This window comes from Tenrec ecaudatus, chromosome 2 (assembly GCF_050624435.1).
Source record: "Tenrec ecaudatus isolate mTenEca1 chromosome 2, mTenEca1.hap1, whole genome shotgun sequence".
Classification (NCBI taxonomy): Eukaryota; Metazoa; Chordata; class Mammalia; order Afrosoricida; family Tenrecidae; genus Tenrec; species Tenrec ecaudatus.
In genome coordinates, this window is record NC_134531.1 from 175,350,522 (window position 1) to 175,364,278 (window position 13,757).

Sequence of the window (13,757 nt, forward strand, 5' to 3'; positions counted from 1 at the left end):
AGTAGGTGGTTTAAGGATCTCGGTAGCAACGGTTTCTAGTGTTGATTTGAAGGTTTGGGATTTTATTGATGGTAGTGCTGTTGACAGCAGTATCTTGAAAGTCAACATTTACAACAAAGTGGGAAGAATTCCACTAAAGAGAAAAAAGAACAGCTCAGGCTAAACCACCACAAGTATATCCGTTCAGTTTTGTGATATATGTGAAACCATTTCTCGCTCATCAGGTTCACCCCTTTTTGTCACGATAAATAAAACCCCAGGGGAAGGTGGGCTGGGCTGCACATTTTCCCTATATAACTCAATGATCACCACACGGATAGTAAGCAGCATCGGGGACTGAACACTCAATGATCACCACACGGATAGTAAGAAGCATCAGGGACTGAACTTTGTTTGTTTCGATCGTTCAAATAGATTCATCCCTCTGGCTCCGAAAGGCCAGTTAAAGAGTTCGCGTGACCGGTTTGGCTTAGCCCTGCCTCGCACCTTCTCAGCTGCTGACGGTGGGCATACTCATAGCAGTCTCCACTAGTGCACTCGCTTCTTGTTGCTGCTCAGACTTGATGCTTTAAACTGACTTAAAATGACTTGAACTTCCCAAAGCAAACACTTTATTTTCTGACACTTCTGGGGTTCAAAATTAAAAACAAGTCATGAGGGGCTTAAAGGTACTTACAGAGGTATTCATTCTGGAGGTTCTAAGAAATAATTTATGTCTCTTGTCCTTTACCAAGCACGATGCCCTTCTCAAGACACCGGTTCCTCCTGATCACAGGTCCGAAGAACATGGGTGAAGTCTTGTCATCCTTGATTCTAAGAAGCACTCCAACTGCAACTCTTCCCGGGTAGATTTGTTCATTATTCTGGCAATCCAGAGTATACTTAATATTCCTTGACAATACCACACTTGATAGGCTTCAGTTTCTCTTCAGCCTTCTTTACTCGTGGTCCAACGTTTGCCTGCATCTGAGGCCATTGGAACGAATGACACTATACATCAGAAGCATCTACCTCTTCAACATGAGATCTGGTAGGGACTCTTCAGCAGCAGGTTTGCTCAGTGCAAAACATTTCATTTCCTGACTGCTGCTCCCATGGGTGATTGAACACCCAAATAAATGAAGTATTTTAGACCTGCAATGTTTTCTACATGTATCATGATGTTGCTAATGGTTCAGTTGTGAGGATATTTTTTATGTTGAGGTGTAATTAATACTAAAGGCTTTAGTCTTTTAGTTTCATAAGTAAGTGCCTCGAGTCCTCTTTATTTTCAACAACCAACATTGCGTCATCACATTTCATAAGTCTCCCACATATAGCCCAGCTGCTCAGTTTATTTATGTACAGCTCAAATAAGTACAATGAAAGGATACAACACCGAAGCACAGAATTTCTGATTTTAAACCATGCCGTGTGTTTCACTCTGTTATGTTCAAATTACTGTGTTTTGTGTATGTACAGGTTTTGCAAAGCACAATTAAGATTCTGAGTTCCCATTTTTGCAATGCTACCCAGAATTTGTTATGATACACAATCAAATGCCTTTTCTTACTCAATGAATTCCAGAGAAATATCTCTCCAGTATTCTGTGCTTTGGGTCAAGGACCCATTGGATATCAGCAATGAGTAATATTCCTCATTTTTAATCTTCTTTGATAGCAAGCTTGAATTTCCAGCAATTCCTTGTTGATATGCTGCTGAAATCATTTTTTAAGTATCTACATTTTGTTTCCTTGTGATATTAATGATGCCACTTGATCAGGTTTGCAGTATGTTGGATTAGGGACAAAGATTGATCCCTTCCAGGCAGTTCCTTGGCATACACGAGTGAACACGAACAGCAATATTCATTGGTTCAAGTATCTCAATTGATATTCTATCAATCCCTGGAGTTTTGTTTCTCGCTGCAGCATGGGCTTCTTTTAGTTACATGAATTTTTGATCATATGTTACATCTCCAAATGTCTGAATGTCATTTTTGGCACAGTGGATCTGTGTATTTATCCAATCTTCTTTTTGCCTCCTGCGTTATTCAGTATTTTGCCTACACAATCCTCCAATATTACAACTTGGGTTTCAATTTTTTCTTTAGTTCTTTCCTCTTGATAAATGCTGAACATACTTTTTCTATTTACTTTTCTATTTCCAGGTGTTTGCACATTTTATTATAATCATTTGCATTGTCTTCTATGCTCTTTCATTATTTTTTTAGTAACTATAACTATACTCAAAATTGAATGTCAGAATTTTCGTTTGTACCTTTTTCATGGCCTTGTGTTTTTTCTTCACCCATGACGTCTTTCGTGCCATACCTCAACTCATCCGGTCTTCAGTCACTAGTGTTCAATGCATGAACTCAGTTCTTTAAATACTCTCTAGGTGCAGGTGGGAAATGTCAAGGTCATACTTGGCTCTTACAGACCTGTTTTCATTTTCTTTAGCTTCAATTTGAACTTGCATATGAGTAATTTTTCATCTGTCCTGCAGTCAACTCCTCGCTCTGTTCTGACGAATGATACTGTGAGCTTCTATGTTGTCTATATCCATATATAGTTGAACTTATTCTTGTAGGCTTCATTCGCTGAGGTTCATATGTGTATTCACCCTTTATGTTGTTGGGTTGGTGGAGTAATGCTAGACCAGCTCTAGTGGCATGTCTACCCCAAGGTCTTATTTTCTAACTATAAACCTTTCTTTCTTCTTTGTTTCCAAGTTTTGCATTCAATCACCAGTAATTACTAATACAGCTTGATTGTATATCTGATCAATTTCAGACTATAGGAGTTGGTTAAGGGCTTAAGTGGAGAGCAAATGCTTTGAAAATGATGAGGGCAAATAATGTACAGATGTGCTTTATACAATTGATATAATTGTATGGATTGTGATAAGAGTTGTATGAGTCCCTAATAAAATGTTTTTTAAAAGGAAAAAAATCTTTAGTTTTTTTCATCTTTGGTATAGTAGTTAGTGTGTAAATTTGAATAGAACTTATATTAGCTGGTCTTCCTTGTGGAAATATGGATATTATCCTATCATTGGAGTGTTGGACTTTTTTATACACCCTGAAAAGTATTATTTGTCAATGAATGCGATGCCATTCCTTTTTAGTTTGTCATTCGCAGCACAGTAGACCATATGTTGAGCTCATTCAGAATGGTTGGTTCCCGCCCACTTCAGATCACTAATACCTACGATGAGCTACTTTGGTAGTGCTCTTTGGTAGCACATATACTAACGTTGGAACAATACAGAGAAAAGTGTCATGGTCCCTGCACAAGAATGACATACAAATTCCTAAAGCTTTCATATTTTTTCACCAAATGTTAATGGACTAAATGCACCAGTAAAGAGATTGAAAGGATCAGAATGGATAAGAAAACAAAATCCATCAATATGCTGGCTACAAGAAACACACCTCATAAACACAGGCATGAACAGACTAAAAATCAGAGACTGGACCAAGTTATACCAAGCAAACAGCAACCAAAAGAAAGCCAGGGTAGCTGCATTAATCTTTGAGAAAATAGACTTCAAGGCAATCAACATAATAAGAGACACAGATGCACACTACATATTGATCAAGGTAACAGTACCCTAGGAAGGCATAACTCTAATAAAATATATGCACCCAATGGCCCTCAAAATACATCAGTCAAATTCTCACAGAATTGAGATTCCTCAACAATAGTAACAGGAGGCTTTAATATGCCACTCTCAGGGAAGGGCGGAACAACAACAAAAACAAAAATTCAATAAAGACACAAAAACCTCAATAAATTCAACTTCATAGACATACACAGAGCATTTCATACAACAAATATAGTATACATTCTCCTCCAATGCAAATAAACATAAAAAATAAATATTATACTAGGTCACAAAGCATGCCTCATCATAATTTTTTTAATTGAGGTCCTACAACCTATCTTAACAAAACATAATGCTACAAAACTTAAAATCAATAATGAAATGAGCAGAAACGTAAAGACAAAGACAAGGAGACTGAACAATCTAATACTCACATGAAAGTCCTGCAAGCTTTACTCCATCCTCATCCTCAAAGTTGTATCTACTTTGAGGAGGCAGTTGAGTATCTTGCATGCCTTCCAACCTGAGGGGCTATTACTGGACAATGTTACGCAACTATTCCTAAAATTGTCATTGGTCAATTTTCTTTAAGGAGATTTCTAGGTCCTTCTTCCTAGTCCATCTTGGGTTTGATGGACCGCTGAAACCACGGTTGGAGAACCAGGGGGGGCCTGCTGTTATTTGAGATACTGGGCACAGTCTCCAGCATCATTGAAACAGGAAAGCTGCCACAGATTGACAAACTGACAGACAAGTGGTAGGTATGACAATTAAGAAGCTGAATTCTCACTAGGCATTTAGATAGAAGGACAATATCTAAAGCTGTTGTTGTTGTTCATTTGCTCAGGATCTTGAAAGTAGGAATTTATAATGAACCAAAAGAATTTTAAACCCTAGGCAACTTTATGAAGACCCAAAATGGCACCAACAGTTAAGCACTTGATTACAAGACCAAAGGTGGGCTGCTGGAGACTACCCAGAGGCACCTTGGACGACATGGCGATCTGCTTCTGAAACGGCACAGTCTTCCAAGCTCTGTGCAGCAAGTCCTCTGTGCACCAGGTCACTGTCAGTTGGAATCAACTTGATGACAACTAACAAGAGATAGCTTTCTAGATGCAATGAAATGGATGGACTTCTGCACTTTTTCATTTATAGAACTGGGCTAATTCATAACATGAGGCAATCAGGTCAGATACAGGAACACCAAACCTGCAATAGAACCAGATAAATGAAGTCCCACTTACTGGCTCTGTGGGACCTTAGCTGAATCACTTACCTAAAGTGAGGATACTTATTCTCCTCCTGAGGTTATCCTGAGCAAAAAATAAATCAATAAGGTAATCCATATAAGTGACCTATAAATTTTACCCTACTTGCATGCCAAACATGAAAATAACAATAATTCACATTAATAACCTTGTGAAATAAGACTATTTTTGCCAGATTGCTGAAATTTCTTAGGTATTTTTTTTTTTGTAAGCAAGACTGGAAAACTATTTTTCTCAGAGGATCTCACAATTCTTAGAAGCAAAAGGGATCATTTTTGCCCGAGGTCTCTCTCCAGCAAACAAGAGGAAATTATTGATCCCAACTTGTTATGCAACCCTGGGCTCTTCGCAGCAAAGATTAAAAAGACTAAGATGTGTTCTCTGTTCTCAGGAGCCTTGCACTACAGTTAATGTTGACAAGATTAGCTTATTTAAAACACAGAGCAAAATAAGAGACAATATTGAGTTGATGGTAAACTATACCAAATAGATTAAAAATATAATAAAATCCCAGGAGAAAACAGATTAGCATAGGCTAAAGCAGTCCGTAAAGAGAATACGAATAAACTATAACTGGAAAGGTGAATAAGAATTGGAGGCAGCTGACTATTTTGAGTGCCTTCCTGTCTATTATCAGATAATATTTCACTGACTTTCATAAGGTTTTCATTGGTCAAAAAAATTTTTTTTAGAACTAGAACCCAGGTCCTTCTTCACAGTCTGTCTTAATCTGACACTTCAATGACACCTGTCCACCATGAGTTACCCTGGTGCTGTTCAAAATACCAGGGGCACGGGCTCCAGGGGCAGAGTTTCCAGGATCCCAGCAGCATTCGGGGCAATATAAGGACAATGGCATCGTAAGCTATCAAAAATGGAAAGAGCAGAAATCAAGGCTTGAATACAAAGAGTTATCAGTTAAGTAAGGTGTCAGATTTCTAATGTAACTAGAGAATGTGAAAATTCTGGGAAAAAGAAACATATGAGACAGTGGTTTGATTCATTTCCGAGTGCTGCTATCACAAAATGCCACCAATTAGGTCACAAGTAAGAAAAGTTTTTGTATTGCAATTCTGAAGACTGCGAGTTTGAATGCAGGGTTGCAACAGGACTATGTTCACCCCTCTGGCTCTCGGAAAATATCCTTTCTTATCTCTCCATCTTCATGCTGTCATGTGTCTTGGTTTAGTTTTATATGTTCATTTGTTTGGCTTTCATTTGCAGCGCAACTCCAGTTTTACATGGCATCTTCTTTCAGTCTCGCTTTTTATCTTCTCTCCCCAGACTGGAGCAAGCTGCATCTTACATTAGACCCTATTTACAAACAACATCATTTCCACAGATCCCAGAGATTGAGACTTCCACATCCTAGAGCAAGTCAAAGATATTGCTGCCAAATGTTCATTAAACAAAAATATCAAAATTCGATGCTACTGTTTCTCGACGTATATTTCATGAAGGCCTACAGACAGCTGGAGGTATCTCCAGCTCCCTAATATCGTCCTCTGAAGAACTCCACACTTTTCCACTCCTATGTGAAAACAGGAGTGTGGGCATCCTCAAGGGAGTCCAATTTGATCCTCTTGAAATGTTCCTGAGTTTGAAGAAATCAAAAAGAAGCCTGAGGTGGCGATATTCACGCTGCAGGGTGGGGAGAGTCAGGTTTCCCAATGAAATTTTCCTAGGTCTTCCTTACTCTTGAAGAATGAGCAAGTATTTTGCAATGATGTAGAGGGGGGTGCGATCTTGACACAGCTCTTCTGGTCTTTTCCTTTGCAGTTTTCAGTTTTCTTGAAATTTCTCCGTAAAATCTAGCAATTTGGGTGGAGGGAAGGCAGCTGCCATAATCACCTGAGCTGATTTAAATGGTCCAGCAGAGCAGATGCCCCAGAAACCACTGTTTTTATTGGACCTTGTATTCAAAGGCGCCCTAATGATACTACCAAAAACCAAAATCACCATTATCAAGTCAACATAGCAACCCTGTGGGACAAGGAAGAACTGTCCTGTGAGTTTCTGAGACTGTAGCCTTCTGCAGGAGTAGAAAAGCTCGTCTTTCTACCCTCGGAGCAGCTGGTAGTTTCAAACCGCTGACCTTGCAGTTAGCAGCCCAACAGTAAGCTACTCGATGATAGATATTAAGACAAGGGTTTTAATGAGAGAATTTGAAGCCATCCACTGATCACAGAGGCATGTTTAAACATGTTTCTTTGGAATAAACTTGTACATGTGAGACTTGGAACTGCAATGGAATTTTTTTTAATCTACCTTCATAAGATTTAATGGAATAAAATTTCATTCATAATAGTTAAGAAGGCAGGAGTCAGAAGGTTTGGGATGAGGTAAGTCTTCACTACTGGTTTAGTTTTGTGAACTTCACAATTTATTTAACTACTCTGACCCTCAACTTGCTTTTCTCTAAAGCAAGAATGGTAACATTGGCCTAGGGCATTGTTTGGGAGCTTTTAAAAGAGTATTAGTGTGAAGCACTTAGCACCACGTCTGACTCATGTTCACAGAAGAGGAAATGGCAGCTGCAGCAGCAGGAATAGTCGTAGTGGTAGTAGCAGCAGTCGTTCAAAATCAATGCCAGATTGTAGAACCCCAGAGAGCCAACCACAACAGGCTACTGAGATGACCATACTTATCTGAGTCCTCATTTAAGAGAGAGGTGGAATGACTTTCCATCTCTTCTTGGAAGACTGTTCTTTTTTTTTAAACGTTTTATTAGGGGCTCATACAACTCTTATCACAGTCCATACATACATCAGTTGTGTAAAGCACATCTGTACATTCTTTGCCCTCGTCATTTTCAAAGGATTTGCTCTCCACTTAAGCCCTTTGCATCAGGTCCTCTTTTTTTCCCCTCCCTCCCCACTCTCCACTCCCTCGTGAGCCCTTGATAATTTATAAATCATTATCTTGTCATATCTTGCCCTGTCCAACGTCTTTCTTCAACCCCTTTTCTGTTGAAGGGAGGTCACATGTAGATCCTTGTAATCGGTTCCCTCTTTCTAACCCACTCTCTCTCTCTACTCTCCCAGTATCGCCACTCACACACCTGGCCCTGAAGGTATCATCCACCCTGGATTCCCTGTGCCTCCAGCTCCTATCTGCACCAGTGTACATCCTCTGGTCTAGCCAGATTTGCAAGGTAGAATTCGGATCATGATAGTTGGGGGGAGGAAGCATGCAGGATCTGGGGGAAAGCTGTGTTCTTCGTCAGTACTACATCACACCCTGACTGACTCATCTCCTCCCGTAGGCCCCTCTGCAAAGGGATCTCCAGTGGCCGACAAATGGGCTTTGGGTCTCCACTCTGCCCTCCCACCTTCATTCACTCTGGTAAGATTATTTTTGTTCTGATGATGCCTTATATCTGATCCCTTTGACACCTCGTGATCGCACAGGCTGGCATGTTCTTCCATGTGGGCTTTGTTGCTTCTGAGCTAGACAGCAAATGGGTACATAAGCAAATGTGGCAAAGAAAGCTGATGGTGCCCGGCTAGCAAAAGAGATAGTGCCTGGGGTCTTAAAGGCTTGAAGGTAAACAAGCGGCCATCTAGCTCAGAAAGCAGACTGTTCTTTTTACCATTTCTGTCTGATTCAACATTCCTACTTCAAAAAATTTGAGTGGTGGTGCTCCTGAATCTGCTCCTGAATCTGCTAAGTTGGTGCTGTGATGGAAGCCCTTTTACAAAGGACTGCTGAGTGTAGCTGCCTCTAGTCGGAGCGTATAGGAGGAAGCTGAACACTGCAAAGAGAAGTTTGCAGGCCTGCAGTACAGAGAAGAAACTTCCCAAGATCACTGTGAATTTAAACTCATTGTCCTGGTCTTCTAACAACCTACTTCTTTCTTATGCCACTTTTCGCCTAAAAAATTTCCACTTTGGTCTGCAGGAGTTTAAAGTCCTTTAAAATCTTTAGAATAACTTGAAATTTTCCCCCAGAGTTATCTGGGGTTTCTCAGCCCTAGAATATATGTAAAAATAATTTCACAAAGCACTGGTGTGATTCTTCCTAATATAAACACTCTGAAATACAGATTAGTTAGCGCTGGAAGAGCTGAACCAATTATGTACCTTTACTGACCCCTTCTGGCAGAAGATGGAAAGAGCTATACTGTTTTGTGATATAAGAAACTAACTCAATTTCATTTAAAATAAAAATATTCTCTTTTGCAATCTTGTTTTGTAATTCCAGCCCTGTTAATAGGCAGATGTAGGTAATTTCCCTGCTAGAACTATTTAGATTTGATGTTTAATCCACTTTTTTATCATGAGGAGTGATTTGTTGCTCTTAGAAGCACGGTTGCAGGCCCAGCTTAGTCAGTTTGCTCCAGAAGAAACCAACCCGGACCTTCGTGAAGTACGGCTTGAAATTCCTGATGCATTTGCTTATTAATTTGGTTTCATTCTCATAATAAAGAGAATGCATATTGTCAAAAAAAAAGAAGCACAATAAGCAGAGGAAAAATCACTCAGCTGTGCTTGCATCAGGCAGCAGCAGCACTGACGCTGGGAAGAAACAGAACTTACTTCTAGGTTTCTGAAAAGGGCACTGTGAAATGTTCGCATATGCTAGGTTTCGCCAACCTGCAGGAAGATACCATTAAATATAAGGTGGGCAGCAGAAATATCTACTGCACTCTCTTTCTGCCTTTCTTTCTGTCTAACTGTCTGTCTTTCTTCTTCTTCTTTTCCTTTGGAAACAGGGAGAGAAGGGCATGTCATTTCCCATATTGTGGACTCTGAAATCTGATGCTTGCTGAAGCATGGTGAAACAATGTTTGAAAGATTGCTTGGGTGGATGTCATTTCTCATCCAGATGCAGTCTGTTAGTCGGGATAAGATAGACAACACCAGAGTGAAAACCACCCCTTATAAGCTATTTTTTTTTTTTGCTCCAAAAAATTCACATGACCAAAGCCATGCTAGGCTTTCCTGTCACTGTTTCTTACAGCACATTGCAAGATAGCCATTAGTCCTTATTTTCTTGCATTGTAATTCCTGTATGCTTTGTTTGTCTTTTGTAGTATATCTCTTTGGATAAAGATTGTATATATTCAATACTTGGTTGTAAACCCAATATTCAGAACAACATTGGCTATGTAGGAACTCAAAATATATTTGTTGAATGAATGAAGAACTAGGTGGTAAAAGAAGTAAATTAAATGTGTCTGGACATTTTCTGTAGAAATAGACCACCTTGCAAATGCCCTGTTTTCCATTGGAAAACTGTTGTCCTAGGACCTCCTAAGTGGTGCAATTTTTAAGTTGAAATGTTGACAGGACAAAGGTGCTTTGGAAGTGTGGAGATGCCCTGATCTGGTTCCCTCCATCAAGAACAAGATGACATAGCCAATAGCTATTATTCTGGACAAGTAAGGTATCTACGAGTCCGGATCCACTTCACAGTAACAAACCACAAAAACAAAACCTTCCCCTACTCCTTTAGGCCCAAGTACGCTATCTAAAGTTCTTCAAGGATAGCCTTTGACGAGCTGGAAAGGTGAGTCACCTGTGGTAGAAGTTAGAGCAGTGGCAGATTTGGGGGCTCCAAACTATCCCTGTGCTCAGCTGATGACCCAAATCTGGAGTTGAAACCCACCCAGAGGAGCCTCAAGAGGAGACCTAGAGATCCACTTTTGGAAAGGCAGTCGGGAAGACCGTGAGGAGAACAGTTCTTCTCCACTGACCCACGGGAGGTTGCTGCAAAGGGGAGTCAACGCAATGGCAACCGACACTGCTATGCTTAGCAATGAGACTTTGGGATGCTGGAATTGTGGAGGGCATAGTAGACAGAGAGAAGTGTGGGTGGTTCCATTGGGTTATGAATAAGGTTACTATCCCTGAGATCAGCAGTTCAAAATCACCAGCCACTGCACAAAGTAAAAACATGAGGCTTACCACCTCCAGTGGATAGGTGCAGTCTCAGAAATCCAGCGGGCAGTGCTACTCTGTCCTAGAGGGATGCTGTGAATCAACTATGAGTGGAATCAACTCGAAGGCAGTGAGTCTGATTTTGAGATTTGCGTAGATGTAGAACACAACCCCTTAGAACCACTTCGGAAAATCTCCAGCGTAAAACATTGAAATCAAGAAAGTAATATAAGATCAAAGGAAGTCCTGGGAGAGAAATTTCCAGTTAGGAGGAAGGAAAGAGAAGAAAGACATTTAAAATGGGGTTAACCACAAATCGTACCAGCAGAGTGGAAGACCCTGAGCGATGCGACAGACTTTCCTTTCCTTTCTGTGCGTACTTTACAATTCTTCCCTGTTACCTACCACATTCTAACCAAATGTACTCTAGGCCCCACTACCTGAAGCCCTTTCCCTGTAACTCCCACAGTTTCTGCTTGTTTGATACCAAAGGCCTTTTGAACCTTTATGACTGGATGTGTGACAAGCCGTCAAGTCCTAAATTAGTAATAGATCCTCTATGTAACTACTGAAGAACATTCTAATTATTATTTTGCATCTGAAGTGGGGGAGAAGGGAGGAGCAGAAGGGATGTTTGTTATGGAACCTCAATGGGCGCAAAAGCAATGAACCATGCATCTTGCTGTTTAATCGTGATAACATCGCAGAGTACTGAGTTGGTCTGTGCATCCGGTTTTGGAAAAGGAGCAATTCTGGGGACCACCGCCCCTTAGACTGAGGATTAGATTACAACCTGTATTGCAGGACAGCGTTGCGGGTCCCAATTCCTTTTTCTTTTCTGACTCTATGCGTGATCAAGAATCTCCAAAAGAAAAAGACAGAGTCCCTCCACCCCCATCCCAAGGTCACAGGGAGAACTGCACTGTCATTGGGCTTATATTTGCCTGACCTTCCGCACACGCACATTAGGCAATGATGACTATTTCTGGACTGCAAAATACTAACTGAAGAACAGATAGATTATATAGTGTGCTTCTAAGTGGCATGTTGCTATGGTTTCCCACTGAAAGAACAGATTTCTAGCCATTAGGTTATTTGAAATCTGCAGGATTGCACCAAAATGTTTCTGCAAAGAAACAGACTGTTTTTGAACCCAGCTCCGCCTGATCAAATCTAGTCTCAGCCCAACAGGGTGAGGTGTTGGGGACGGATATCTTCATTAGATGCACTCGGATTTGCAGGGCATTTGTAAGACAAAAATTCAGGCACTAATCTTTGTTGATAAGTGACCTTCCTTCTCCTTATTAGCTATACATCTCTGCCAAAATGTCATTGAATCTGAACAACATAGGCATACAAATTTGAGCACAGCATCCTTGCGCCTAAGCCCCTTGAGTGGCTTCACATTGCTCTCCCCCTCCCGCCCCCGCAGGCTGCAGTTTCTTGCGTAATCAGGCCCTTGACTATTTCTGTATCCTCATCTCACCCTCTGCTTCCCCAAACTCATAATCCACACCAGTCACTTTAATCAAAGCTTTCTACAAAGCACCAAGTTTCTCCCTGCAGTTGGGTCTCTGTGCATACTCTTTCTTCTCTGTGGAATGCTGTTCTCCATTCCTGACTGCCCTCACTATTAAAAACCCTGGAGGGCTCAGATTAAATGCCACATCATCAGACACCCATCACACAAATCCAAATATTTTTAAAATACAGTTTTATACTCTCTGAAAGGATTGTGTGCCAAACTTTGAAATAGATTGTATATTTGTGTGCTTTGTAAACACATATACATGGCGAAGTTTAAAAGAGCTGGTATAATAGCAAAAAAAACTTTCATAGAAATATTTATTAAACAAAATTTTAAAATGTGAAGATATCCTCCATCTGGGTTCATACACTTCTGAAAGCAATGTTTCCAAATCAACATGGAAGTTTTGGAATTCTCAAGGGACTAGAATCATGTTCTTTTTGAAATATCCTTTAAATTTGAGGAACACAAAGAAGTAGGAATGAGGCAGTGTCAAGGTTGTAGGCTAAGTGGGATAAAGTTTCCCAATGCAATTTCCAAGGACAGCCCTTAACTACACTGAAGAACAAAGGCCTCACTACCCGAGAAAAAGGAGGAAGTAGGTTCACTGCTGTGATGGAGAAACATTTCTCGGTACAGACTTCCTAGCCTTCTCTGCACCAATGCAGTTGTCAACTTTCTTAGCGCCCATGATTATCTTGTGTCGCTAAAGAAAATTTACTAATATTACTTCTTTAGATTCTCAAAAAGTCATCTCCATAAGCATCAGAATGGACCTCCCTAACTTGATTTTTCACTGCCCCAACAGATCCCCTTGGAAGTCAGTTTTGATTGGATAATTTATGAGGGCAACTATCTTGGCCTGGATTCTCTAAAGAAGGAATAGATGGAGAGATAGTGGTTTATTTCACGAAAATCATGCATCCATTGTAGAGGCAGACAAGTTCAGATTCCATGAGTCCAATGTCAGGTTAACGACTTCTCCTGAGTCATAAAGGGACTGATAAATCCAAGATCAATGGGTGAGACAACAGGAATTTGGCTGCAAAGGCAAATGAATCCAAGATTGGAAGACAATATATCAGGCTGTTGACAACTCCCAGAAACTTCAGCTGATGGCTAAAGTCAAAATAAAAGGATGTTGAAAAGCCAGATCCAGGTTCCAGACTCAGCAAAAAGAAGCAAGGGTTTACAAAATGCTCATTTATGTTGAAATCAGGACACACCCTCAAGATCATCAAGGAGGGATTACTAGTTCTTATCTGTCATATCACTGAGAATCCTGGCACAGTCAAATTGTCATAAAGCCTTAGATATCACTGCACCCACACTATGCTAACAGAACTGTATCAGTGAGAGAGCATGTCGGTATTTATCTACTAGTCTCAGATGTATGCTTACGCATGTCTTTTTTAGAATAAAGCCATGCATATATGCAATGAATGGAATCTAGTAGCAATTATTTTAATTTTATTTTTATACTTAATC

General features: G+C 40.3%; 1 non-coding gene across 1 annotated transcript; it reads left to right on the forward strand.

Moving 5' to 3' along the window:
- The first annotated feature begins 3,209 nt into the window (after positions 1-3,209).
- Positions 3,210-3,314, forward strand: LOC142441990 (U6 spliceosomal RNA). The gene has a single exon (XR_012783262.1). It is a non-coding gene; the product is annotated as a U6 spliceosomal RNA (small nuclear RNA).
- Positions 3,315-13,757: the final 10,443 nt, after the last annotated feature.